A 26,688-nucleotide genomic window follows, 5' to 3' on the forward strand; every position below is an offset into this window, starting at 1 on the left:
GCATTTGCATGAGACCGCCTCCTGGGACACGTGGACGAAAGCCGAAAAGGCTGGGACCCACTAGAGGGAGACACAGGCTGTCGAATGAATACTCGGGCTGGGAACGCTTTCCAGCAAGCTGTTTTTACGAAGGGACAGGAATGGAGCAAGGTCAGGCCTATTGCAATGGCTGGGCTGGCTGGACATGGCTAGGAAAAAAAAAGGCCTCATCTTGGGCCTTGACTAGAAAGTTCTTTCATACTCGAGCTAGCTGCTTAGTCGAAATGTGTCTACTTGCTGACTTCCTAGGTTTGGCTTCTTGCAACTACTGCCACTTCACCTGCTTCTTCCTGAGCAAAAAAATATTGAGCGAGCAAGGAAGGAGGAGGAAGGGAGAAAGAAAGGCCAAGAACTGACACGAAGCAAAAAACACCAGTACACACAGGGGTTAAACGCAAGTTTATTGCAAAAATGAACAACAGACAGACAGACAGACAGACAGCTTGTGATCAGCAAAAGTAACATTGCAAGTGAGTGAGCAAGCAAGCAAAAGGATGAGGAGAGAGGATGGAGGAGAATTTGCTGTTTGAATTCATTCTGTTTTTGGAAACTGCATAAGAGAGGGGTGCACCGGTCCTGGAGGTACTGCAATACCAGGTCGATGCGTGGAGTGGACAGAGCAAGCTCTTCTTCCATCTCCCTGTTCTAAAAATCCATTTAATATATGGTCCCCAGATAGGGGACGTATCAGATATTAAACTGATAAGAACAGATACTACACTTGATCTTAGCCAAAAGGCCGAGAAGCGATAACCCAATTATTCTCTTTTCCGAGCGAGCGGCGGCCAGCCCGCAAGCCAGAGCTCACTGAGAGCTGCTGCTTATGGACTGCCTAGCCCCCTGTCTGCCCTTCCCCCACGTCTAGACCGGGCGGAGACGCTGATTAGCAACTTTTCACACCTGGCCTGGCCAAGGCGTCTAATCCCCTGCTGATGACCTAGATAGCAATCCACAATTTTCTAACACCTGTCCAACACCTTTGCAAGCACCTGCTGACCCTGGCATTGACCAGCAGCAAGCCAGAAGCAACAATTGCACTCATCCAGTTGCTTCTCGTTGCTGCTCTACCAGGGAAAAGCATTTGCATGAGACCGCCTCCTGGGACACGTGGACGAAAGCCGAAAAGGCTGGGACCCACTAGAGGGAGACACAGGCTGTCGAATGAATACTCGGGCTGGGAACGCTTTCCAGCAAGCTGTTTTTACGAAGGGACAGGAATGGAGCAAGGTCAGGCCTATTGCAATGGCTGGGCTGGCTGGACATGGCTAGGAAAAAAAAAGGCCTCATCTTGGGCCTTGACTAGAAAGTTCTTTCATACTCGAGCTAGCTGCTTAGTCGAAATGTGTCTACTTGCTGACTTCCTAGGTTTGGCTTCTTGCAACTACTGCCACTTCACCTGCTTCTTCCTGAGCAAAAAAATATTGAGCGAGCAAGGAAGGAGGAGGAAGGGAGAAAGAAAGGCCAAGAACTGACACGAAGCAAAAAACACCAGTACACACAGGGGTTAAACGCAAGTTTATTGCAAAAATGAACAACAGACAGACAGACAGACAGACAGCTTGTGATCAGCAAAAGTAACATTGCAAGTGAGTGAGCAAGCAAGCAAAAGGATGAGGAGAGAGGATGGAGGAGAATTTGCTGTTTGAATTCATTCTGTTTTTGGAAACTGCATAAGAGAGGGGTGCACCGGTCCTGGAGGTACTGCAATACCAGGTCGATGCGTGGAGTGGACAGAGCAAGCTCTTCTTCCATCTCCCTGTTCTAAAAATCCATTTAATATATGGTCCCCAGATAGGGGACGTATCAGATATTAAACTGATAAGAACAGATACTACACTTGATCTTAGCCAAAAGGCCGAGAAGCGATAACCCAATTATTCTCTTTTCCGAGCGAGCGGCGGCCAGCCCGCAAGCCAGAGCTCACTGAGAGCTGCTGCTTATGGACTGCCTAGCCCCCTGTCTGCCCTTCCCCCACGTCTAGACCGGGCGGAGACGCTGATTAGCAACTTTTCACACCTGGCCTGGCCAAGGCGTCTAATCCCCTGCTGATGACCTAGATAGCAATCCACAATTTTCTAACACCTGTCCAACACCTTTGCAAGCACCTGCTGACCCTGGCATTGACCAGCAGCAAGCCAGAAGCAACAATTGCACTCATCCAGTTGCTTCTCGTTGCTGCTCTACCAGGGAAAAGCATTTGCATGAGACCGCCTCCTGGGACACGTGGACGAAAGCCGAAAAGGCTGGGACCCACTAGAGGGAGACACAGGCTGTCGAATGAATACTCGGGCTGGGAACGCTTTCCAGCAAGCTGTTTTTACGAAGGGACAGGAATGGAGCAAGGTCAGGCCTATTGCAATGGCTGGGCTGGCTGGACATGGCTAGGAAAAAAAAAGGCCTCATCTTGGGCCTTGACTAGAAAGTTCTTTCATACTCGAGCTAGCTGCTTAGTCGAAATGTGTCTACTTGCTGACTTCCTAGGTTTGGCTTCTTGCAACTACTGCCACTTCACCTGCTTCTTCCTGAGCAAAAAAATATTGAGCGAGCAAGGAAGGAGGAGGAAGGGAGAAAGAAAGGCCAAGAACTGACACGAAGCAAAAAACACCAGTACACACAGGGGTTAAACGCAAGTTTATTGCAAAAATGAACAACAGACAGACAGACAGACAGACAGCTTGTGATCAGCAAAAGTAACATTGCAAGTGAGTGAGCAAGCAAGCAAAAGGATGAGGAGAGAGGATGGAGGAGAATTTGCTGTTTGAATTCATTCTGTTTTTGGAAACTGCATAAGAGAGGGGTGCACCGGTCCTGGAGGTACTGCAATACCAGGTCGATGCGTGGAGTGGACAGAGCAAGCTCTTCTTCCATCTCCCTGTTCTAAAAATCCATTTAATATATGGTCCCCAGATAGGGGACGTATCAGATATTAAACTGATAAGAACAGATACTACACTTGATCTTAGCCAAAAGGCCGAGAAGCGATAACCCAATTATTCTCTTTTCCGAGCGAGCGGCGGCCAGCCCGCAAGCCAGAGCTCACTGAGAGCTGCTGCTTATGGACTGCCTAGCCCCCTGTCTGCCCTTCCCCCACGTCTAGACCGGGCGGAGACGCTGATTAGCAACTTTTCACACCTGGCCTGGCCAAGGCGTCTAATCCCCTGCTGATGACCTAGATAGCAATCCACAATTTTCTAACACCTGTCCAACACCTTTGCAAGCACCTGCTGACCCTGGCATTGACCAGCAGCAAGCCAGAAGCAACAATTGCACTCATCCAGTTGCTTCTCGTTGCTGCTCTACCAGGGAAAAGCATTTGCATGAGACCGCCTCCTGGGACACGTGGACGAAAGCCGAAAAGGCTGGGACCCACTAGAGGGAGACACAGGCTGTCGAATGAATACTCGGGCTGGGAACGCTTTCCAGCAAGCTGTTTTTACGAAGGGACAGGAATGGAGCAAGGTCAGGCCTATTGCAATGGCTGGGCTGGCTGGACATGGCTAGGAAAAAAAAAGGCCTCATCTTGGGCCTTGACTAGAAAGTTCTTTCATACTCGAGCTAGCTGCTTAGTCGAAATGTGTCTACTTGCTGACTTCCTAGGTTTGGCTTCTTGCAACTACTGCCACTTCACCTGCTTCTTCCTGAGCAAAAAAATATTGAGCGAGCAAGGAAGGAGGAGGAAGGGAGAAAGAAAGGCCAAGAACTGACACGAAGCAAAAAACACCAGTACACACAGGGGTTAAACGCAAGTTTATTGCAAAAATGAACAACAGACAGACAGACAGACAGACAGCTTGTGATCAGCAAAAGTAACATTGCAAGTGAGTGAGCAAGCAAGCAAAAGGATGAGGAGAGAGGATGGAGGAGAATTTGCTGTTTGAATTCATTCTGTTTTTGGAAACTGCATAAGAGAGGGGTGCACCGGTCCTGGAGGTACTGCAATACCAGGTCGATGCGTGGAGTGGACAGAGCAAGCTCTTCTTCCATCTCCCTGTTCTAAAAATCCATTTAATATATGGTCCCCAGATAGGGGACGTATCAGATATTAAACTGATAAGAACAGATACTACACTTGATCTTAGCCAAAAGGCCGAGAAGCGATAACCCAATTATTCTCTTTTCCGAGCGAGCGGCGGCCAGCCCGCAAGCCAGAGCTCACTGAGAGCTGCTGCTTATGGACTGCCTAGCCCCCTGTCTGCCCTTCCCCCACGTCTAGACCGGGCGGAGACGCTGATTAGCAACTTTTCACACCTGGCCTGGCCAAGGCGTCTAATCCCCTGCTGATGACCTAGATAGCAATCCACAATTTTCTAACACCTGTCCAACACCTTTGCAAGCACCTGCTGACCCTGGCATTGACCAGCAGCAAGCCAGAAGCAACAATTGCACTCATCCAGTTGCTTCTCGTTGCTGCTCTACCAGGGAAAAGCATTTGCATGAGACCGCCTCCTGGGACACGTGGACGAAAGCCGAAAAGGCTGGGACCCACTAGAGGGAGACACAGGCTGTCGAATGAATACTCGGGCTGGGAACGCTTTCCAGCAAGCTGTTTTTACGAAGGGACAGGAATGGAGCAAGGTCAGGCCTATTGCAATGGCTGGGCTGGCTGGACATGGCTAGGAAAAAAAAAGGCCTCATCTTGGGCCTTGACTAGAAAGTTCTTTCATACTCGAGCTAGCTGCTTAGTCGAAATGTGTCTACTTGCTGACTTCCTAGGTTTGGCTTCTTGCAACTACTGCCACTTCACCTGCTTCTTCCTGAGCAAAAAAATATTGAGCGAGCAAGGAAGGAGGAGGAAGGGAGAAAGAAAGGCCAAGAACTGACACGAAGCAAAAAACACCAGTACACACAGGGGTTAAACGCAAGTTTATTGCAAAAATGAACAACAGACAGACAGACAGACAGACAGCTTGTGATCAGCAAAAGTAACATTGCAAGTGAGTGAGCAAGCAAGCAAAAGGATGAGGAGAGAGGATGGAGGAGAATTTGCTGTTTGAATTCATTCTGTTTTTGGAAACTGCATAAGAGAGGGGTGCACCGGTCCTGGAGGTACTGCAATACCAGGTCGATGCGTGGAGTGGACAGAGCAAGCTCTTCTTCCATCTCCCTGTTCTAAAAATCCATTTAATATATGGTCCCCAGATAGGGGACGTATCAGATATTAAACTGATAAGAACAGATACTACACTTGATCTTAGCCAAAAGGCCGAGAAGCGATAACCCAATTATTCTCTTTTCCGAGCGAGCGGCGGCCAGCCCGCAAGCCAGAGCTCACTGAGAGCTGCTGCTTATGGACTGCCTAGCCCCCTGTCTGCCCTTCCCCCACGTCTAGACCGGGCGGAGACGCTGATTAGCAACTTTTCACACCTGGCCTGGCCAAGGCGTCTAATCCCCTGCTGATGACCTAGATAGCAATCCACAATTTTCTAACACCTGTCCAACACCTTTGCAAGCACCTGCTGACCCTGGCATTGACCAGCAGCAAGCCAGAAGCAACAATTGCACTCATCCAGTTGCTTCTCGTTGCTGCTCTACCAGGGAAAAGCATTTGCATGAGACCGCCTCCTGGGACACGTGGACGAAAGCCGAAAAGGCTGGGACCCACTAGAGGGAGACACAGGCTGTCGAATGAATACTCGGGCTGGGAACGCTTTCCAGCAAGCTGTTTTTACGAAGGGACAGGAATGGAGCAAGGTCAGGCCTATTGCAATGGCTGGGCTGGCTGGACATGGCTAGGAAAAAAAAAGGCCTCATCTTGGGCCTTGACTAGAAAGTTCTTTCATACTCGAGCTAGCTGCTTAGTCGAAATGTGTCTACTTGCTGACTTCCTAGGTTTGGCTTCTTGCAACTACTGCCACTTCACCTGCTTCTTCCTGAGCAAAAAAATATTGAGCGAGCAAGGAAGGAGGAGGAAGGGAGAAAGAAAGGCCAAGAACTGACACGAAGCAAAAAACACCAGTACACACAGGGGTTAAACGCAAGTTTATTGCAAAAATGAACAACAGACAGACAGACAGACAGACAGCTTGTGATCAGCAAAAGTAACATTGCAAGTGAGTGAGCAAGCAAGCAAAAGGATGAGGAGAGAGGATGGAGGAGAATTTGCTGTTTGAATTCATTCTGTTTTTGGAAACTGCATAAGAGAGGGGTGCACCGGTCCTGGAGGTACTGCAATACCAGGTCGATGCGTGGAGTGGACAGAGCAAGCTCTTCTTCCATCTCCCTGTTCTAAAAATCCATTTAATATATGGTCCCCAGATAGGGGACGTATCAGATATTAAACTGATAAGAACAGATACTACACTTGATCTTAGCCAAAAGGCCGAGAAGCGATAACCCAATTATTCTCTTTTCCGAGCGAGCGGCGGCCAGCCCGCAAGCCAGAGCTCACTGAGAGCTGCTGCTTATGGACTGCCTAGCCCCCTGTCTGCCCTTCCCCCACGTCTAGACCGGGCGGAGACGCTGATTAGCAACTTTTCACACCTGGCCTGGCCAAGGCGTCTAATCCCCTGCTGATGACCTAGATAGCAATCCACAATTTTCTAACACCTGTCCAACACCTTTGCAAGCACCTGCTGACCCTGGCATTGACCAGCAGCAAGCCAGAAGCAACAATTGCACTCATCCAGTTGCTTCTCGTTGCTGCTCTACCAGGGAAAAGCATTTGCATGAGACCGCCTCCTGGGACACGTGGACGAAAGCCGAAAAGGCTGGGACCCACTAGAGGGAGACACAGGCTGTCGAATGAATACTCGGGCTGGGAACGCTTTCCAGCAAGCTGTTTTTACGAAGGGACAGGAATGGAGCAAGGTCAGGCCTATTGCAATGGCTGGGCTGGCTGGACATGGCTAGGAAAAAAAAAGGCCTCATCTTGGGCCTTGACTAGAAAGTTCTTTCATACTCGAGCTAGCTGCTTAGTCGAAATGTGTCTACTTGCTGACTTCCTAGGTTTGGCTTCTTGCAACTACTGCCACTTCACCTGCTTCTTCCTGAGCAAAAAAATATTGAGCGAGCAAGGAAGGAGGAGGAAGGGAGAAAGAAAGGCCAAGAACTGACACGAAGCAAAAAACACCAGTACACACAGGGGTTAAACGCAAGTTTATTGCAAAAATGAACAACAGACAGACAGACAGACAGACAGCTTGTGATCAGCAAAAGTAACATTGCAAGTGAGTGAGCAAGCAAGCAAAAGGATGAGGAGAGAGGATGGAGGAGAATTTGCTGTTTGAATTCATTCTGTTTTTGGAAACTGCATAAGAGAGGGGTGCACCGGTCCTGGAGGTACTGCAATACCAGGTCGATGCGTGGAGTGGACAGAGCAAGCTCTTCTTCCATCTCCCTGTTCTAAAAATCCATTTAATATATGGTCCCCAGATAGGGGACGTATCAGATATTAAACTGATAAGAACAGATACTACACTTGATCTTAGCCAAAAGGCCGAGAAGCGATAACCCAATTATTCTCTTTTCCGAGCGAGCGGCGGCCAGCCCGCAAGCCAGAGCTCACTGAGAGCTGCTGCTTATGGACTGCCTAGCCCCCTGTCTGCCCTTCCCCCACGTCTAGACCGGGCGGAGACGCTGATTAGCAACTTTTCACACCTGGCCTGGCCAAGGCGTCTAATCCCCTGCTGATGACCTAGATAGCAATCCACAATTTTCTAACACCTGTCCAACACCTTTGCAAGCACCTGCTGACCCTGGCATTGACCAGCAGCAAGCCAGAAGCAACAATTGCACTCATCCAGTTGCTTCTCGTTGCTGCTCTACCAGGGAAAAGCATTTGCATGAGACCGCCTCCTGGGACACGTGGACGAAAGCCGAAAAGGCTGGGACCCACTAGAGGGAGACACAGGCTGTCGAATGAATACTCGGGCTGGGAACGCTTTCCAGCAAGCTGTTTTTACGAAGGGACAGGAATGGAGCAAGGTCAGGCCTATTGCAATGGCTGGGCTGGCTGGACATGGCTAGGAAAAAAAAAGGCCTCATCTTGGGCCTTGACTAGAAAGTTCTTTCATACTCGAGCTAGCTGCTTAGTCGAAATGTGTCTACTTGCTGACTTCCTAGGTTTGGCTTCTTGCAACTACTGCCACTTCACCTGCTTCTTCCTGAGCAAAAAAATATTGAGCGAGCAAGGAAGGAGGAGGAAGGGAGAAAGAAAGGCCAAGAACTGACACGAAGCAAAAAACACCAGTACACACAGGGGTTAAACGCAAGTTTATTGCAAAAATGAACAACAGACAGACAGACAGACAGACAGCTTGTGATCAGCAAAAGTAACATTGCAAGTGAGTGAGCAAGCAAGCAAAAGGATGAGGAGAGAGGATGGAGGAGAATTTGCTGTTTGAATTCATTCTGTTTTTGGAAACTGCATAAGAGAGGGGTGCACCGGTCCTGGAGGTACTGCAATACCAGGTCGATGCGTGGAGTGGACAGAGCAAGCTCTTCTTCCATCTCCCTGTTCTAAAAATCCATTTAATATATGGTCCCCAGATAGGGGACGTATCAGATATTAAACTGATAAGAACAGATACTACACTTGATCTTAGCCAAAAGGCCGAGAAGCGATAACCCAATTATTCTCTTTTCCGAGCGAGCGGCGGCCAGCCCGCAAGCCAGAGCTCACTGAGAGCTGCTGCTTATGGACTGCCTAGCCCCCTGTCTGCCCTTCCCCCACGTCTAGACCGGGCGGAGACGCTGATTAGCAACTTTTCACACCTGGCCTGGCCAAGGCGTCTAATCCCCTGCTGATGACCTAGATAGCAATCCACAATTTTCTAACACCTGTCCAACACCTTTGCAAGCACCTGCTGACCCTGGCATTGACCAGCAGCAAGCCAGAAGCAACAATTGCACTCATCCAGTTGCTTCTCGTTGCTGCTCTACCAGGGAAAAGCATTTGCATGAGACCGCCTCCTGGGACACGTGGACGAAAGCCGAAAAGGCTGGGACCCACTAGAGGGAGACACAGGCTGTCGAATGAATACTCGGGCTGGGAACGCTTTCCAGCAAGCTGTTTTTACGAAGGGACAGGAATGGAGCAAGGTCAGGCCTATTGCAATGGCTGGGCTGGCTGGACATGGCTAGGAAAAAAAAAGGCCTCATCTTGGGCCTTGACTAGAAAGTTCTTTCATACTCGAGCTAGCTGCTTAGTCGAAATGTGTCTACTTGCTGACTTCCTAGGTTTGGCTTCTTGCAACTACTGCCACTTCACCTGCTTCTTCCTGAGCAAAAAAATATTGAGCGAGCAAGGAAGGAGGAGGAAGGGAGAAAGAAAGGCCAAGAACTGACACGAAGCAAAAAACACCAGTACACACAGGGGTTAAACGCAAGTTTATTGCAAAAATGAACAACAGACAGACAGACAGACAGACAGCTTGTGATCAGCAAAAGTAACATTGCAAGTGAGTGAGCAAGCAAGCAAAAGGATGAGGAGAGAGGATGGAGGAGAATTTGCTGTTTGAATTCATTCTGTTTTTGGAAACTGCATAAGAGAGGGGTGCACCGGTCCTGGAGGTACTGCAATACCAGGTCGATGCGTGGAGTGGACAGAGCAAGCTCTTCTTCCATCTCCCTGTTCTAAAAATCCATTTAATATATGGTCCCCAGATAGGGGACGTATCAGATATTAAACTGATAAGAACAGATACTACACTTGATCTTAGCCAAAAGGCCGAGAAGCGATAACCCAATTATTCTCTTTTCCGAGCGAGCGGCGGCCAGCCCGCAAGCCAGAGCTCACTGAGAGCTGCTGCTTATGGACTGCCTAGCCCCCTGTCTGCCCTTCCCCCACGTCTAGACCGGGCGGAGACGCTGATTAGCAACTTTTCACACCTGGCCTGGCCAAGGCGTCTAATCCCCTGCTGATGACCTAGATAGCAATCCACAATTTTCTAACACCTGTCCAACACCTTTGCAAGCACCTGCTGACCCTGGCATTGACCAGCAGCAAGCCAGAAGCAACAATTGCACTCATCCAGTTGCTTCTCGTTGCTGCTCTACCAGGGAAAAGCATTTGCATGAGACCGCCTCCTGGGACACGTGGACGAAAGCCGAAAAGGCTGGGACCCACTAGAGGGAGACACAGGCTGTCGAATGAATACTCGGGCTGGGAACGCTTTCCAGCAAGCTGTTTTTACGAAGGGACAGGAATGGAGCAAGGTCAGGCCTATTGCAATGGCTGGGCTGGCTGGACATGGCTAGGAAAAAAAAAGGCCTCATCTTGGGCCTTGACTAGAAAGTTCTTTCATACTCGAGCTAGCTGCTTAGTCGAAATGTGTCTACTTGCTGACTTCCTAGGTTTGGCTTCTTGCAACTACTGCCACTTCACCTGCTTCTTCCTGAGCAAAAAAATATTGAGCGAGCAAGGAAGGAGGAGGAAGGGAGAAAGAAAGGCCAAGAACTGACACGAAGCAAAAAACACCAGTACACACAGGGGTTAAACGCAAGTTTATTGCAAAAATGAACAACAGACAGACAGACAGACAGACAGCTTGTGATCAGCAAAAGTAACATTGCAAGTGAGTGAGCAAGCAAGCAAAAGGATGAGGAGAGAGGATGGAGGAGAATTTGCTGTTTGAATTCATTCTGTTTTTGGAAACTGCATAAGAGAGGGGTGCACCGGTCCTGGAGGTACTGCAATACCAGGTCGATGCGTGGAGTGGACAGAGCAAGCTCTTCTTCCATCTCCCTGTTCTAAAAATCCATTTAATATATGGTCCCCAGATAGGGGACGTATCAGATATTAAACTGATAAGAACAGATACTACACTTGATCTTAGCCAAAAGGCCGAGAAGCGATAACCCAATTATTCTCTTTTCCGAGCGAGCGGCGGCCAGCCCGCAAGCCAGAGCTCACTGAGAGCTGCTGCTTATGGACTGCCTAGCCCCCTGTCTGCCCTTCCCCCACGTCTAGACCGGGCGGAGACGCTGATTAGCAACTTTTCACACCTGGCCTGGCCAAGGCGTCTAATCCCCTGCTGATGACCTAGATAGCAATCCACAATTTTCTAACACCTGTCCAACACCTTTGCAAGCACCTGCTGACCCTGGCATTGACCAGCAGCAAGCCAGAAGCAACAATTGCACTCATCCAGTTGCTTCTCGTTGCTGCTCTACCAGGGAAAAGCATTTGCATGAGACCGCCTCCTGGGACACGTGGACGAAAGCCGAAAAGGCTGGGACCCACTAGAGGGAGACACAGGCTGTCGAATGAATACTCGGGCTGGGAACGCTTTCCAGCAAGCTGTTTTTACGAAGGGACAGGAATGGAGCAAGGTCAGGCCTATTGCAATGGCTGGGCTGGCTGGACATGGCTAGGAAAAAAAAAGGCCTCATCTTGGGCCTTGACTAGAAAGTTCTTTCATACTCGAGCTAGCTGCTTAGTCGAAATGTGTCTACTTGCTGACTTCCTAGGTTTGGCTTCTTGCAACTACTGCCACTTCACCTGCTTCTTCCTGAGCAAAAAAATATTGAGCGAGCAAGGAAGGAGGAGGAAGGGAGAAAGAAAGGCCAAGAACTGACACGAAGCAAAAAACACCAGTACACACAGGGGTTAAACGCAAGTTTATTGCAAAAATGAACAACAGACAGACAGACAGACAGACAGCTTGTGATCAGCAAAAGTAACATTGCAAGTGAGTGAGCAAGCAAGCAAAAGGATGAGGAGAGAGGATGGAGGAGAATTTGCTGTTTGAATTCATTCTGTTTTTGGAAACTGCATAAGAGAGGGGTGCACCGGTCCTGGAGGTACTGCAATACCAGGTCGATGCGTGGAGTGGACAGAGCAAGCTCTTCTTCCATCTCCCTGTTCTAAAAATCCATTTAATATATGGTCCCCAGATAGGGGACGTATCAGATATTAAACTGATAAGAACAGATACTACACTTGATCTTAGCCAAAAGGCCGAGAAGCGATAACCCAATTATTCTCTTTTCCGAGCGAGCGGCGGCCAGCCCGCAAGCCAGAGCTCACTGAGAGCTGCTGCTTATGGACTGCCTAGCCCCCTGTCTGCCCTTCCCCCACGTCTAGACCGGGCGGAGACGCTGATTAGCAACTTTTCACACCTGGCCTGGCCAAGGCGTCTAATCCCCTGCTGATGACCTAGATAGCAATCCACAATTTTCTAACACCTGTCCAACACCTTTGCAAGCACCTGCTGACCCTGGCATTGACCAGCAGCAAGCCAGAAGCAACAATTGCACTCATCCAGTTGCTTCTCGTTGCTGCTCTACCAGGGAAAAGCATTTGCATGAGACCGCCTCCTGGGACACGTGGACGAAAGCCGAAAAGGCTGGGACCCACTAGAGGGAGACACAGGCTGTCGAATGAATACTCGGGCTGGGAACGCTTTCCAGCAAGCTGTTTTTACGAAGGGACAGGAATGGAGCAAGGTCAGGCCTATTGCAATGGCTGGGCTGGCTGGACATGGCTAGGAAAAAAAAAGGCCTCATCTTGGGCCTTGACTAGAAAGTTCTTTCATACTCGAGCTAGCTGCTTAGTCGAAATGTGTCTACTTGCTGACTTCCTAGGTTTGGCTTCTTGCAACTACTGCCACTTCACCTGCTTCTTCCTGAGCAAAAAAATATTGAGCGAGCAAGGAAGGAGGAGGAAGGGAGAAAGAAAGGCCAAGAACTGACACGAAGCAAAAAACACCAGTACACACAGGGGTTAAACGCAAGTTTATTGCAAAAATGAACAACAGACAGACAGACAGACAGACAGCTTGTGATCAGCAAAAGTAACATTGCAAGTGAGTGAGCAAGCAAGCAAAAGGATGAGGAGAGAGGATGGAGGAGAATTTGCTGTTTGAATTCATTCTGTTTTTGGAAACTGCATAAGAGAGGGGTGCACCGGTCCTGGAGGTACTGCAATACCAGGTCGATGCGTGGAGTGGACAGAGCAAGCTCTTCTTCCATCTCCCTGTTCTAAAAATCCATTTAATATATGGTCCCCAGATAGGGGACGTATCAGATATTAAACTGATAAGAACAGATACTACACTTGATCTTAGCCAAAAGGCCGAGAAGCGATAACCCAATTATTCTCTTTTCCGAGCGAGCGGCGGCCAGCCCGCAAGCCAGAGCTCACTGAGAGCTGCTGCTTATGGACTGCCTAGCCCCCTGTCTGCCCTTCCCCCACGTCTAGACCGGGCGGAGACGCTGATTAGCAACTTTTCACACCTGGCCTGGCCAAGGCGTCTAATCCCCTGCTGATGACCTAGATAGCAATCCACAATTTTCTAACACCTGTCCAACACCTTTGCAAGCACCTGCTGACCCTGGCATTGACCAGCAGCAAGCCAGAAGCAACAATTGCACTCATCCAGTTGCTTCTCGTTGCTGCTCTACCAGGGAAAAGCATTTGCATGAGACCGCCTCCTGGGACACGTGGACGAAAGCCGAAAAGGCTGGGACCCACTAGAGGGAGACACAGGCTGTCGAATGAATACTCGGGCTGGGAACGCTTTCCAGCAAGCTGTTTTTACGAAGGGACAGGAATGGAGCAAGGTCAGGCCTATTGCAATGGCTGGGCTGGCTGGACATGGCTAGGAAAAAAAAAGGCCTCATCTTGGGCCTTGACTAGAAAGTTCTTTCATACTCGAGCTAGCTGCTTAGTCGAAATGTGTCTACTTGCTGACTTCCTAGGTTTGGCTTCTTGCAACTACTGCCACTTCACCTGCTTCTTCCTGAGCAAAAAAATATTGAGCGAGCAAGGAAGGAGGAGGAAGGGAGAAAGAAAGGCCAAGAACTGACACGAAGCAAAAAACACCAGTACACACAGGGGTTAAACGCAAGTTTATTGCAAAAATGAACAACAGACAGACAGACAGACAGACAGCTTGTGATCAGCAAAAGTAACATTGCAAGTGAGTGAGCAAGCAAGCAAAAGGATGAGGAGAGAGGATGGAGGAGAATTTGCTGTTTGAATTCATTCTGTTTTTGGAAACTGCATAAGAGAGGGGTGCACCGGTCCTGGAGGTACTGCAATACCAGGTCGATGCGTGGAGTGGACAGAGCAAGCTCTTCTTCCATCTCCCTGTTCTAAAAATCCATTTAATATATGGTCCCCAGATAGGGGACGTATCAGATATTAAACTGATAAGAACAGATACTACACTTGATCTTAGCCAAAAGGCCGAGAAGCGATAACCCAATTATTCTCTTTTCCGAGCGAGCGGCGGCCAGCCCGCAAGCCAGAGCTCACTGAGAGCTGCTGCTTATGGACTGCCTAGCCCCCTGTCTGCCCTTCCCCCACGTCTAGACCGGGCGGAGACGCTGATTAGCAACTTTTCACACCTGGCCTGGCCAAGGCGTCTAATCCCCTGCTGATGACCTAGATAGCAATCCACAATTTTCTAACACCTGTCCAACACCTTTGCAAGCACCTGCTGACCCTGGCATTGACCAGCAGCAAGCCAGAAGCAACAATTGCACTCATCCAGTTGCTTCTCGTTGCTGCTCTACCAGGGAAAAGCATTTGCATGAGACCGCCTCCTGGGACACGTGGACGAAAGCCGAAAAGGCTGGGACCCACTAGAGGGAGACACAGGCTGTCGAATGAATACTCGGGCTGGGAACGCTTTCCAGCAAGCTGTTTTTACGAAGGGACAGGAATGGAGCAAGGTCAGGCCTATTGCAATGGCTGGGCTGGCTGGACATGGCTAGGAAAAAAAAAGGCCTCATCTTGGGCCTTGACTAGAAAGTTCTTTCATACTCGAGCTAGCTGCTTAGTCGAAATGTGTCTACTTGCTGACTTCCTAGGTTTGGCTTCTTGCAACTACTGCCACTTCACCTGCTTCTTCCTGAGCAAAAAAATATTGAGCGAGCAAGGAAGGAGGAGGAAGGGAGAAAGAAAGGCCAAGAACTGACACGAAGCAAAAAACACCAGTACACACAGGGGTTAAACGCAAGTTTATTGCAAAAATGAACAACAGACAGACAGACAGACAGACAGCTTGTGATCAGCAAAAGTAACATTGCAAGTGAGTGAGCAAGCAAGCAAAAGGATGAGGAGAGAGGATGGAGGAGAATTTGCTGTTTGAATTCATTCTGTTTTTGGAAACTGCATAAGAGAGGGGTGCACCGGTCCTGGAGGTACTGCAATACCAGGTCGATGCGTGGAGTGGACAGAGCAAGCTCTTCTTCCATCTCCCTGTTCTAAAAATCCATTTAATATATGGTCCCCAGATAGGGGACGTATCAGATATTAAACTGATAAGAACAGATACTACACTTGATCTTAGCCAAAAGGCCGAGAAGCGATAACCCAATTATTCTCTTTTCCGAGCGAGCGGCGGCCAGCCCGCAAGCCAGAGCTCACTGAGAGCTGCTGCTTATGGACTGCCTAGCCCCCTGTCTGCCCTTCCCCCACGTCTAGACCGGGCGGAGACGCTGATTAGCAACTTTTCACACCTGGCCTGGCCAAGGCGTCTAATCCCCTGCTGATGACCTAGATAGCAATCCACAATTTTCTAACACCTGTCCAACACCTTTGCAAGCACCTGCTGACCCTGGCATTGACCAGCAGCAAGCCAGAAGCAACAATTGCACTCATCCAGTTGCTTCTCGTTGCTGCTCTACCAGGGAAAAGCATTTGCATGAGACCGCCTCCTGGGACACGTGGACGAAAGCCGAAAAGGCTGGGACCCACTAGAGGGAGACACAGGCTGTCGAATGAATACTCGGGCTGGGAACGCTTTCCAGCAAGCTGTTTTTACGAAGGGACAGGAATGGAGCAAGGTCAGGCCTATTGCAATGGCTGGGCTGGCTGGACATGGCTAGGAAAAAAAAAGGCCTCATCTTGGGCCTTGACTAGAAAGTTCTTTCATACTCGAGCTAGCTGCTTAGTCGAAATGTGTCTACTTGCTGACTTCCTAGGTTTGGCTTCTTGCAACTACTGCCACTTCACCTGCTTCTTCCTGAGCAAAAAAATATTGAGCGAGCAAGGAAGGAGGAGGAAGGGAGAAAGAAAGGCCAAGAACTGACACGAAGCAAAAAACACCAGTACACACAGGGGTTAAACGCAAGTTTATTGCAAAAATGAACAACAGACAGACAGACAGACAGACAGCTTGTGATCAGCAAAAGTAACATTGCAAGTGAGTGAGCAAGCAAGCAAAAGGATGAGGAGAGAGGATGGAGGAGAATTTGCTGTTTGAATTCATTCTGTTTTTGGAAACTGCATAAGAGAGGGGTGCACCGGTCCTGGAGGTACTGCAATACCAGGTCGATGCGTGGAGTGGACAGAGCAAGCTCTTCTTCCATCTCCCTGTTCTAAAAATCCATTTAATATATGGTCCCCAGATAGGGGACGTATCAGATATTAAACTGATAAGAACAGATACTACACTTGATCTTAGCCAAAAGGCCGAGAAGCGATAACCCAATTATTCTCTTTTCCGAGCGAGCGGCGGCCAGCCCGCAAGCCAGAGCTCACTGAGAGCTGCTGCTTATGGACTGCCTAGCCCCCTGTCTGCCCTTCCCCCACGTCTAGACCGGGCGGAGACGCTGATTAGCAACTTTTCACACCTGGCCTGGCCAAGGCGTCTAATCCCCTGCTGATGACCTAGATAGCAATCCACAATTTTCTAACACCTGTCCAACACCTTTGCAAGCACCTGCTGACCCTGGCATTGACCAGCAGCAAGCCAGAAGCAACAATTGCACTCATCCAGTTGCTTCTCGTTGCTGCTCTACCAGGGAAAAGCATTTGCATGAGACCGCCTCCTGGGACACGTGGACGAAAGCCGAAAAGGCTGGGACCCACTAGAGGGAGACACAGGCTGTCGAATGAATACTCGGGCTGGGAACGCTTTCCAGCAAGCTGTTTTTACGAAGGGACAGGAATGGAGCAAGGTCAGGCCTATTGCAATGGCTGGGCTGGCTGGACATGGCTAGGAAAAAAAAAGGCCTCATCTTGGGCCTTGACTAGAAAGTTCTTTCATACTCGAGCTAGCTGCTTAGTCGAAATGTGTCTACTTGCTGACTTCCTAGGTTTGGCTTCTTGCAACTACTGCCACTTCACCTGCTTCTTCCTGAGCAAAAAAATATTGAGCGAGCAAGGAAGGAGGAGGAAGGGAGAAAGAAAGGCCAAGAACTGACACGAAGCAAAAAACACCAGTACACACAGGGGTTAAACGCAAGTTTATTGCAAAAATGAACAACAGACAGACAGACAGACAGACAGCTTGTGATCAGCAAAAGTAACATTGCAAGTGAGTGAGCAAGCAAGCAAAAGGATGAGGAGAGAGGATGGAGGAGAATTTGCTGTTTGAATTCATTCTGTTTTTGGAAACTGCATAAGAGAGGGGTGCACCGGTCCTGGAGGTACTGCAATACCAGGTCGATGCGTGGAGTGGACAGAGCAAGCTCTTCTTCCATCTCCCTGTTCTAAAAATCCATTTAATATATGGTCCCCAGATAGGGGACGTATCAGATATTAAACTGATAAGAACAGATACTACACTTGATCTTAGCCAAAAGGCCGAGAAGCGATAACCCAATTATTCTCTTTTCCGAGCGAGCGGCGGCCAGCCCGCAAGCCAGAGCTCACTGAGAGCTGCTGCTTATGGACTGCCTAGCCCCCTGTCTGCCCTTCCCCCACGTCTAGACCGGGCGGAGACGCTGATTAGCAACTTTTCACACCTGGCCTGGCCAAGGCGTCTAATCCCCTGCTGATGACCTAGATAGCAATCCACAATTTTCTAACACCTGTCCAACACCTTTGCAAGCACCTGCTGACCCTGGCATTGACCAGCAGCAAGCCAGAAGCAACAATTGCACTCATCCAGTTGCTTCTCGTTGCTGCTCTACCAGGGAAAAGCATTTGCATGAGACCGCCTCCTGGGACACGTGGACGAAAGCCGAAAAGGCTGGGACCCACTAGAGGGAGACACAGGCTGTCGAATGAATACTCGGGCTGGGAACGCTTTCCAGCAAGCTGTTTTTACGAAGGGACAGGAATGGAGCAAGGTCAGGCCTATTGCAATGGCTGGGCTGGCTGGACATGGCTAGGAAAAAAAAAGGCCTCATCTTGGGCCTTGACTAGAAAGTTCTTTCATACTCGAGCTAGCTGCTTAGTCGAAATGTGTCTACTTGCTGACTTCCTAGGTTTGGCTTCTTGCAACTACTGCCACTTCACCTGCTTCTTCCTGAGCAAAAAAATATTGAGCGAGCAAGGAAGGAGGAGGAAGGGAGAAAGAAAGGCCAAGAACTGACACGAAGCAAAAAACACCAGTACACACAGGGGTTAAACGCAAGTTTATTGCAAAAATGAACAACAGACAGACAGACAGACAGACAGCTTGTGATCAGCAAAAGTAACATTGCAAGTGAGTGAGCAAGCAAGCAAAAGGATGAGGAGAGAGGATGGAGGAGAATTTGCTGTTTGAATTCATTCTGTTTTTGGAAACTGCATAAGAGAGGGGTGCACCGGTCCTGGAGGTACTGCAATACCAGGTCGATGCGTGGAGTGGACAGAGCAAGCTCTTCTTCCATCTCCCTGTTCTAAAAATCCATTTAATATATGGTCCCCAGATAGGGGACGTATCAGATATTAAACTGATAAGAACAGATACTACACTTGATCTTAGCCAAAAGGCCGAGAAGCGATAACCCAATTATTCTCTTTTCCGAGCGAGCGGCGGCCAGCCCGCAAGCCAGAGCTCACTGAGAGCTGCTGCTTATGGACTGCCTAGCCCCCTGTCTGCCCTTCCCCCACGTCTAGACCGGGCGGAGACGCTGATTAGCAACTTTTCACACCTGGCCTGGCCAAGGCGTCTAATCCCCTGCTGATGACCTAGATAGCAATCCACAATTTTCTAACACCTGTCCAACACCTTTGCAAGCACCTGCTGACCCTGGCATTGACCAGCAGCAAGCCAGAAGCAACAATTGCACTCATCCAGTTGCTTCTCGTTGCTGCTCTACCAGGGAAAAGCATTTGCATGAGACCGCCTCCTGGGACACGTGGACGAAAGCCGAAAAGGCTGGGACCCACTAGAGGGAGACACAGGCTGTCGAATGAATACTCGGGCTGGGAACGCTTTCCAGCAAGCTGTTTTTACGAAGGGACAGGAATGGAGCAAGGTCAGGCCTATTGCAATGGCTGGGCTGGCTGGACATGGCTAGGAAAAAAAAAGGCCTCATCTTGGGCCTTGACTAGAAAGTTCTTTCATACTCGAGCTAGCTGCTTAGTCGAAATGTGTCTACTTGCTGACTTCCTAGGTTTGGCTTCTTGCAACTACTGCCACTTCACCTGCTTCTTCCTGAGCAAAAAAATATTGAGCGAGCAAGGAAGGAGGAGGAAGGGAGAAAGAAAGGCCAAGAACTGACACGAAGCAAAAAACACCAGTACACACAGGGGTTAAACGCAAGTTTATTGCAAAAATGAACAACAGACAGACAGACAGACAGACAGCTTGTGATCAGCAAAAGTAACATTGCAAGTGAGTGAGCAAGCAAGCAAAAGGATGAGGAGAGAGGATGGAGGAGAATTTGCTGTTTGAATTCATTCTGTTTTTGGAAACTGCATAAGAGAGGGGTGCACCGGTCCTGGAGGTACTGCAATACCAGGTCGATGCGTGGAGTGGACAGAGCAAGCTCTTCTTCCATCTCCCTGTTCTAAAAATCCATTTAATATATGGTCCCCAGATAGGGGACGTATCAGATATTAAACTGATAAGAACAGATACTACACTTGATCTTAGCCAAAAGGCCGAGAAGCGATAACCCAATTATTCTCTTTTCCGAGCGAGCGGCGGCCAGCCCGCAAGCCAGAGCTCACTGAGAGCTGCTGCTTATGGACTGCCTAGCCCCCTGTCTGCCCTTCCCCCACGTCTAGACCGGGCGGAGACGCTGATTAGCAACTTTTCACACCTGGCCTGGCCAAGGCGTCTAATCCCCTGCTGATGACCTAGATAGCAATCCACAATTTTCTAACACCTGTCCAACACCTTTGCAAGCACCTGCTGACCCTGGCATTGACCAGCAGCAAGCCAGAAGCAACAATTGCACTCATCCAGTTGCTTCTCGTTGCTGCTCTACCAGGGAAAAGCATTTGCATGAGACCGCCTCCTGGGACACGTGGACGAAAGCCGAAAAGGCTGGGACCCACTAGAGGGAGACACAGGCTGTCGAATGAATACTCGGGCTGGGAACGCTTTCCAGCAAGCTGTTTTTACGAAGGGACAGGAATGGAGCAAGGTCAGGCCTATTGCAATGGCTGGGCTGGCTGGACATGGCTAGGAAAAAAAAAGGCCTCATCTTGGGCCTTGACTAGAAAGTTCTTTCATACTCGAGCTAGCTGCTTAGTCGAAATGTGTCTACTTGCTGACTTCCTAGGTTTGGCTTCTTGCAACTACTGCCACTTCACCTGCTTCTTCCTGAGCAAAAAAATATTGAGCGAGCAAGGAAGGAGGAGGAAGGGAGAAAGAAAGGCCAAGAACTGACACGAAGCAAAAAACACCAGTACACACAGGGGTTAAACGCAAGTTTATTGCAAAAATGAACAACAGACAGACAGACAGACAGACAGCTTGTGATCAGCAAAAGTAACATTGCAAGTGAGTGAGCAAGCAAGCAAAAGGATGAGGAGAGAGGATGGAGGAGAATTTGCTGTTTGAATTCATTCTGTTTTTGGAAACTGCATAAGAGAGGGGTGCACCGGTCCTGGAGGTACTGCAATACCAGGTCGATGCGTGGAGTGGACAGAGCAAGCTCTTCTTCCATCTCCCTGTTCTAAAAATCCATTTAATATATGGTCCCCAGATAGGGGACGTATCAGATATTAAACTGATAAGAACAGATACTACACTTGATCTTAGCCAAAAGGCCGAGAAGCGATAACCCAATTATTCTCTTTTCCGAGCGAGCGGCGGCCAGCCCGCAAGCCAGAGCTCACTGAGAGCTGCTGCTTATGGACTGCCTAGCCCCCTGTCTGCCCTTCCCCCACGTCTAGACCGGGCGGAGACGCTGATTAGCAACTTTTCACACCTGGCCTGGCCAAGGCGTCTAATCCCCTGCTGATGACCTAGATAGCAATCCACAATTTTCTAACACCTGTCCAACACCTTTGCAAGCACCTGCTGACCCTGGCATTGACCAGCAGCAAGCCAGAAGCAACAATTGCACTCATCCAGTTGCTTCTCGTTGCTGCTCTACCAGGGAAAAGCATTTGCATGAGACCGCCTCCTGGGACACGTGGACGAAAGCCGAAAAGGCTGGGACCCACTAGAGGGAGACACAGGCTGTCGAATGAATACTCGGGCTGGGAACGCTTTCCAGCAAGCTGTTTTTACGAAGGGACAGGAATGGAGCAAGGTCAGGCCTATTGCAATGGCTGGGCTGGCTGGACATGGCTAGGAAAAAAAAAGGCCTCATCTTGGGCCTTGACTAGAAAGTTCTTTCATACTCGAGCTAGCTGCTTAGTCGAAATGTGTCTACTTGCTGACTTCCTAGGTTTGGCTTCTTGCAACTACTGCCACTTCACCTGCTTCTTCCTGAGCAAAAAAATATTGAGCGAGCAAGGAAGGAGGAGGAAGGGAGAAAGAAAGGCCAAGAACTGACACGAAGCAAAAAACACCAGTACACACAGGGGTTAAACGCAAGTTTATTGCAAAAATGAACAACAGACAGACAGACAGACAGACAGCTTGTGATCAGCAAAAGTAACATTGCAAGTGAGTGAGCAAGCAAGCAAAAGGATGAGGAGAGAGGATGGAGGAGAATTTGCTGTTTGAATTCATTCTGTTTTTGGAAACTGCATAAGAGAGGGGTGCACCGGTCCTGGAGGTACTGCAATACCAGGTCGATGCGTGGAGTGGACAGAGCAAGCTCTTCTTCCATCTCCCTGTTCTAAAAATCCATTTAATATATGGTCCCCAGATAGGGGACGTATCAGATATTAAACTGATAAGAACAGATACTACACTTGATCTTAGCCAAAAGGCCGAGAAGCGATAACCCAATTATTCTCTTTTCCGAGCGAGCGGCGGCCAGCCCGCAAGCCAGAGCTCACTGAGAGCTGCTGCTTATGGACTGCCTAGCCCCCTGTCTGCCCTTCCCCCACGTCTAGACCGGGCGGAGACGCTGATTAGCAACTTTTCACACCTGGCCTGGCCAAGGCGTCTAATCCCCTGCTGATGACCTAGATAGCAATCCACAATTTTCTAACACCTGTCCAACACCTTTGCAAGCACCTGCTGACCCTGGCATTGACCAGCAGCAAGCCAGAAGCAACAATTGCACTCATCCAGTTGCTTCTCGTTGCTGCTCTACCAGGGAAAAGCATTTGCATGAGACCGCCTCCTGGGACACGTGGACGAAAGCCGAAAAGGCTGGGACCCACTAGAGGGAGACACAGGCTGTCGAATGAATACTCGGGCTGGGAACGCTTTCCAGCAAGCTGTTTTTACGAAGGGACAGGAATGGAGCAAGGTCAGGCCTATTGCAATGGCTGGGCTGGCTGGACATGGCTAGGAAAAAAAAAGGCCTCATCTTGGGCCTTGACTAGAAAGTTCTTTCATACTCGAGCTAGCTGCTTAGTCGAAATGTGTCTACTTGCTGACTTCCTAGGTTTGGCTTCTTGCAACTACTGCCACTTCACCTGCTTCTTCCTGAGCAAAAAAATATTGAGCGAGCAAGGAAGGAGGAGGAAGGGAGAAAGAAAGGCCAAGAACTGACACGAAGCAAAAAACACCAGTACACACAGGGGTTAAACGCAAGTTTATTGCAAAAATGAACAACAGACAGACAGACAGACAGACAGCTTGTGATCAGCAAAAGTAACATTGCAAGTGAGTGAGCAAGCAAGCAAAAGGATGAGGAGAGAGGATGGAGGAGAATTTGCTGTTTGAATTCATTCTGTTTTTGGAAACTGCATAAGAGAGGGGTGCACCGGTCCTGGAGGTACTGCAATACCAGGTCGATGCGTGGAGTGGACAGAGCAAGCTCTTCTTCCATCTCCCTGTTCTAAAAATCCATTTAATATATGGTCCCCAGATAGGGGACGTATCAGATATTAAACTGATAAGAACAGATTTTTTTTTTTTTTTTTTTGAAAAAGCCCATGGCGTGCAAACACACCCAAAAAACTTCCACCCGGTGCATAAAAAAAGTGCACACACATAAAGAGTGACACACTAAAAAGTGCAGACGGGTGCCTGATGTCCTCCAAAAGAAGGACCATACCCTGATCCCCCGGGGCGTTAGGCTCCAGACAGGGACTGAGGTACCAGACTCAACAAAGTGGGACCCGGACGAAACCGGAATCCCTCCTTTCCCCGGGAGGACTGCCGAAACAGAACCTCCTAGGTACTTGGTACTGTAGGGGGCTTCCCCGAAGGTAGGCCCCCCCTCATGGAGATTGGACCAAGCCAGAAGGCCTATGTCCGCTCTCCCACAAGACGTTCAGGATTGGTCCGAGGACCGACACCCTACTAATCAAACGTGAAGTGACACACAGTGACAAACACACAAAGATAAAATAAATAAAAAGTGGGGAAGGGATAGTGAAGAGGAGAGTGAAAAGTGACCATTGTGAGATACAATGGCCGGCCCTCCGGCCAGGAATCAAAAATTCCTCTGGTCCTAGCCAAAAGGCCGGGCCCTAGAGGCAGGTGTAAAAAAAGCGTGTAATGGTGACGTGACCTAGGTGCCTAAATCAAAGTGCTGACGCACAGTGAAAGAAGGCACCCCTGGACTGCCACTCCAGGGGCACATCACCATGGGCTTTCCAACAAAAGCATCCCCGACAGCCCAGCCCAGACCACGACAGCCCCCACCCCAGCCAGAAAGGCATGGAGATCAGCGAGCTTAGTGAGACCCTTTGCCATCAGGTCCCACCCTCACTCCCGTCACTCCTACCTAATTATATTCGAAAGGTACCGGCCGCCCCTCTGCTGGAACAGAAGAGCTAAGCGTTCCCTCCCGAAAAACTGACTGGGGCTAAAGCTGCCACAATCCAAGCCGGTCTGCCAGGGTCCCCTCCCCTGGCTTCGACCCAGTGTTTCTCCGCCCTCACCAGGTGCATCCTTCCAGATGGCTCAGACTCGACCATGCATCGGCCCCCAGTTTACTGTCGGGCGGCACGACGTGGCCCCTACCGAAACCATCCTTCGGGATGCAAATTACACCATCGGAGAGCGCCGCCCAAACCCTCTATAGGGATGGACCAGCGCCTCCTTTGGCAACTGATAAGAACAGATACTACACTTGATCTTAGCCAAAAGGCCGAGAAGCGATAACCCAATTATTCTCTTTTCCGAGCGAGCGGCGGCCAGCCCGCAAGCCAGAGCTCACTGAGAGCTGCTGCTTATGGACTGCCTAGCCCCCTGTCTGCCCTTCCCCCACGTCTAGACCGGGCGGAGACGCTGATTAGCAACTTTTCACACCTGGCCTGGCCAAGGCGTCTAATCCCCTGCTGATGACCTAGATAGCAATCCACAATTTTCTAACACCTGTCCAACACCTTTGCAAGCACCTGCTGACCCTGGCATTGACCAGCAGCAAGCCAGAAGCAACAATTGCACTCATCCAGTTGCTTCTCGTTGCTGCTCTACCAGGGAAAAGCATTTGCATGAGACCGCCTCCTGGGACACGTGGACGAAAGCCGAAAAGGCTGGGACCCACTAGAGGGAGACACAGGCTGTCGAATGAATACTCGGGCTGGGAACGCTTTCCAGCAAGCTGTTTTTACGAAGGGACAGGAATGGAGCAAGGTCAGGCCTATTGCAATGGCTGGGCTGGCTGGACATGGCTAGGAAAAAAAAAGGCCTCATCTTGGGCCTTGACTAGAAAGTTCTTTCATACTCGAGCTAGCTGCTTAGTCGAAATGTGTCTACTTGCTGACTTCCTAGGTTTGGCTTCTTGCAACTACTGCCACTTCACCTGCTTCTTCCTGAGCAAAAAAATATTGAGCGAGCAAGGAAGGAGGAGGAAGGGAGAAAGAAAGGCCAAGAACTGACACGAAGCAAAAAACACCAGTACACACAGGGGTTAAACGCAAGTTTATTGCAAAAATGAACAACAGACAGACAGACAGACAGACAGCTTGTGATCAGCAAAAGTAACATTGCAAGTGAGTGAGCAAGCAAGCAAAAGGATGAGGAGAGAGGATGGAGGAGAATTTGCTGTTTGAATTCATTCTGTTTTTGGAAACTGCATAAGAGAGGGGTGCACCGGTCCTGGAGGTACTGCAATACCAGGTCGATGCGTGGAGTGGACAGAGCAAGCTCTTCTTCCATCTCCCTGTTCTAAAAATCCATTTAATATATGGTCCCCAGATAGGGGACGTATCAGATATTAAACTGATAAGAACAGATACTACACTTGATCTTAGCCAAAAGGCCGAGAAGCGATAACCCAATTATTCTCTTTTCCGAGCGAGCGGCGGCCAGCCCGCAAGCCAGAGCTCACTGAGAGCTGCTGCTTATGGACTGCCTAGCCCCCTGTCTGCCCTTCCCCCACGTCTAGACCGGGCGGAGACGCTGATTAGCAACTTTTCACACCTGGCCTGGCCAAGGCGTCTAATCCCCTGCTGATGACCTAGATAGCAATCCACAATTTTCTAACACCTGTCCAACACCTTTGCAAGCACCTGCTGACCCTGGCATTGACCAGCAGCAAGCCAGAAGCAACAATTGCACTCATCCAGTTGCTTCTCGTTGCTGCTCTACCAGGGAAAAGCATTTGCATGAGACCGCCTCCTGGGACACGTGGACGAAAGCCGAAAAGGCTGGGACCCACTAGAGGGAGACACAGGCTGTCGAATGAATACTCGGGCTGGGAACGCTTTCCAGCAAGCTGTTTTTACGAAGGGACAGGAATGGAGCAAGGTCAGGCCTATTGCAATGGCTGGGCTGGCTGGACATGGCTAGGAAAAAAAAAGGCCTCATCTTGGGCCTTGACTAGAAAGTTCTTTCATACTCGAGCTAGCTGCTTAGTCGAAATGTGTCTACTTGCTGACTTCCTAGGTTTGGCTTCTTGCAACTACTGCCACTTCACCTGCTTCTTCCTGAGCAAAAAAATATTGAGCGAGCAAGGAAGGAGGAGGAAGGGAGAAAGAAAGGCCAAGAACTGACACGAAGCAAAAAACACCAGTACACACAGGGGTTAAACGCAAGTTTATTGCAAAAATGAACAACAGACAGACAGACAGACAGACAGCTTGTGATCAGCAAAAGTAACATTGCAAGTGAGTGAGCAAGCAAGCAAAAGGATGAGGAGAGAGGATGGAGGAGAATTTGCTGTTTGAATTCATTCTGTTTTTGGAAACTGCATAAGAGAGGGGTGCACCGGTCCTGGAGGTACTGCAATACCAGGTCGATGCGTGGAGTGGACAGAGCAAGCTCTTCTTCCATCTCCCTGTTCTAAAAATCCATTTAATATATGGTCCCCAGATAGGGGACGTATCAGATATTAAACTGATAAGAACAGATACTACACTTGATCTTAGCCAAAAGGCCGAGAAGCGATAACCCAATTATTCTCTTTTCCGAGCGAGCGGCGGCCAGCCCGCAAGCCAGAGCTCACTGAGAGCTGCTGCTTATGGACTGCCTAGCCCCCTGTCTGCCCTTCCCCCACGTCTAGACCGGGCGGAGACGCTGATTAGCAACTTTTCACACCTGGCCTGGCCAAGGCGTCTAATCCCCTGCT

At 49.5% G+C, this 26,688-nt stretch overlaps 23 non-coding genes and 1 pseudogene across 23 annotated transcripts; all 24 read right to left on the minus strand.

Moving 5' to 3' along the window:
• Positions 1 to 599: 599 nt before the first annotated feature.
• On the minus strand, positions 600 to 790 carry LOC143990400 (U2 spliceosomal RNA). Its single transcript, XR_013277300.1, has one exon. It is a non-coding gene; the product is annotated as a U2 spliceosomal RNA (small nuclear RNA).
• Positions 791 to 1,715: 925 nt separating this feature from the next.
• On the minus strand, positions 1,716 to 1,906 carry LOC143990401 (U2 spliceosomal RNA). Its single transcript, XR_013277301.1, has one exon. It is a non-coding gene; the product is annotated as a U2 spliceosomal RNA (small nuclear RNA).
• A 925-nt stretch (positions 1,907 to 2,831) lies between these two features.
• On the minus strand, positions 2,832 to 3,022 carry LOC143990403 (U2 spliceosomal RNA). Its single transcript, XR_013277302.1, has one exon. It is a non-coding gene; the product is annotated as a U2 spliceosomal RNA (small nuclear RNA).
• Positions 3,023 to 3,947: 925 nt separating this feature from the next.
• LOC143990404 (U2 spliceosomal RNA) lies at positions 3,948 to 4,138 on the minus strand. Its single transcript, XR_013277303.1, has one exon. It is a non-coding gene; the product is annotated as a U2 spliceosomal RNA (small nuclear RNA).
• A 925-nt stretch (positions 4,139 to 5,063) lies between these two features.
• LOC143990405 (U2 spliceosomal RNA) lies at positions 5,064 to 5,254 on the minus strand. The gene has a single exon (XR_013277304.1). It is a non-coding gene; the product is annotated as a U2 spliceosomal RNA (small nuclear RNA).
• A 925-nt stretch (positions 5,255 to 6,179) lies between these two features.
• On the minus strand, positions 6,180 to 6,370 carry LOC143990406 (U2 spliceosomal RNA). The gene has a single exon (XR_013277305.1). It is a non-coding gene; the product is annotated as a U2 spliceosomal RNA (small nuclear RNA).
• Positions 6,371 to 7,295: 925 nt separating this feature from the next.
• LOC143990407 (U2 spliceosomal RNA) lies at positions 7,296 to 7,486 on the minus strand. Its single transcript, XR_013277306.1, has one exon. It is a non-coding gene; the product is annotated as a U2 spliceosomal RNA (small nuclear RNA).
• Positions 7,487 to 8,411: 925 nt separating this feature from the next.
• On the minus strand, positions 8,412 to 8,602 carry LOC143990408 (U2 spliceosomal RNA). Its single transcript, XR_013277307.1, has one exon. It is a non-coding gene; the product is annotated as a U2 spliceosomal RNA (small nuclear RNA).
• Positions 8,603 to 9,527: 925 nt separating this feature from the next.
• On the minus strand, positions 9,528 to 9,718 carry LOC143990409 (U2 spliceosomal RNA). The gene has a single exon (XR_013277308.1). It is a non-coding gene; the product is annotated as a U2 spliceosomal RNA (small nuclear RNA).
• A 925-nt stretch (positions 9,719 to 10,643) lies between these two features.
• Positions 10,644 to 10,834, minus strand: LOC143990411 (U2 spliceosomal RNA). Its single transcript, XR_013277309.1, has one exon. It is a non-coding gene; the product is annotated as a U2 spliceosomal RNA (small nuclear RNA).
• Positions 10,835 to 11,759: 925 nt separating this feature from the next.
• On the minus strand, positions 11,760 to 11,950 carry LOC143990412 (U2 spliceosomal RNA). The gene has a single exon (XR_013277310.1). It is a non-coding gene; the product is annotated as a U2 spliceosomal RNA (small nuclear RNA).
• Positions 11,951 to 12,875: 925 nt separating this feature from the next.
• On the minus strand, positions 12,876 to 13,066 carry LOC143990414 (U2 spliceosomal RNA). The gene has a single exon (XR_013277311.1). It is a non-coding gene; the product is annotated as a U2 spliceosomal RNA (small nuclear RNA).
• A 925-nt stretch (positions 13,067 to 13,991) lies between these two features.
• Positions 13,992 to 14,182, minus strand: LOC143990415 (U2 spliceosomal RNA). Its single transcript, XR_013277312.1, has one exon. It is a non-coding gene; the product is annotated as a U2 spliceosomal RNA (small nuclear RNA).
• Positions 14,183 to 15,107: 925 nt separating this feature from the next.
• Positions 15,108 to 15,298, minus strand: LOC143990416 (U2 spliceosomal RNA). Its single transcript, XR_013277313.1, has one exon. It is a non-coding gene; the product is annotated as a U2 spliceosomal RNA (small nuclear RNA).
• A 925-nt stretch (positions 15,299 to 16,223) lies between these two features.
• On the minus strand, positions 16,224 to 16,414 carry LOC143990417 (U2 spliceosomal RNA). Its single transcript, XR_013277314.1, has one exon. It is a non-coding gene; the product is annotated as a U2 spliceosomal RNA (small nuclear RNA).
• Positions 16,415 to 17,339: 925 nt separating this feature from the next.
• Positions 17,340 to 17,530, minus strand: LOC143990418 (U2 spliceosomal RNA). The gene has a single exon (XR_013277315.1). It is a non-coding gene; the product is annotated as a U2 spliceosomal RNA (small nuclear RNA).
• A 925-nt stretch (positions 17,531 to 18,455) lies between these two features.
• On the minus strand, positions 18,456 to 18,646 carry LOC143990419 (U2 spliceosomal RNA). Its single transcript, XR_013277316.1, has one exon. It is a non-coding gene; the product is annotated as a U2 spliceosomal RNA (small nuclear RNA).
• Positions 18,647 to 19,571: 925 nt separating this feature from the next.
• On the minus strand, positions 19,572 to 19,762 carry LOC143990420 (U2 spliceosomal RNA). Its single transcript, XR_013277317.1, has one exon. It is a non-coding gene; the product is annotated as a U2 spliceosomal RNA (small nuclear RNA).
• A 925-nt stretch (positions 19,763 to 20,687) lies between these two features.
• On the minus strand, positions 20,688 to 20,878 carry LOC143990421 (U2 spliceosomal RNA). Its single transcript, XR_013277318.1, has one exon. It is a non-coding gene; the product is annotated as a U2 spliceosomal RNA (small nuclear RNA).
• Positions 20,879 to 21,803: 925 nt separating this feature from the next.
• On the minus strand, positions 21,804 to 21,994 carry LOC143990423 (U2 spliceosomal RNA). The gene has a single exon (XR_013277319.1). It is a non-coding gene; the product is annotated as a U2 spliceosomal RNA (small nuclear RNA).
• A 925-nt stretch (positions 21,995 to 22,919) lies between these two features.
• On the minus strand, positions 22,920 to 23,102 carry LOC143990492 (U2 spliceosomal RNA). Its single transcript, XR_013277365.1, has one exon. It is a non-coding gene; the product is annotated as a U2 spliceosomal RNA (small nuclear RNA).
• Positions 23,103 to 24,171: 1,069 nt separating this feature from the next.
• On the minus strand, positions 24,172 to 24,276 carry LOC143990576 (U2 spliceosomal RNA; annotated as a pseudogene).
• A 925-nt stretch (positions 24,277 to 25,201) lies between these two features.
• Positions 25,202 to 25,392, minus strand: LOC143990425 (U2 spliceosomal RNA). The gene has a single exon (XR_013277320.1). It is a non-coding gene; the product is annotated as a U2 spliceosomal RNA (small nuclear RNA).
• Positions 25,393 to 26,317: 925 nt separating this feature from the next.
• LOC143990426 (U2 spliceosomal RNA) lies at positions 26,318 to 26,508 on the minus strand. The gene has a single exon (XR_013277321.1). It is a non-coding gene; the product is annotated as a U2 spliceosomal RNA (small nuclear RNA).
• Positions 26,509 to 26,688: the final 180 nt, after the last annotated feature.

Source organism: Lithobates pipiens, unplaced genomic scaffold (assembly GCF_037356315.1).
Source record: "Lithobates pipiens isolate NorthernLeopardFrog02 unplaced genomic scaffold, aLitPip1_a1.2 Scaffold_18, whole genome shotgun sequence".
NCBI lineage: Eukaryota > Metazoa > Chordata > Amphibia > Anura > Ranidae > Lithobates > Lithobates pipiens.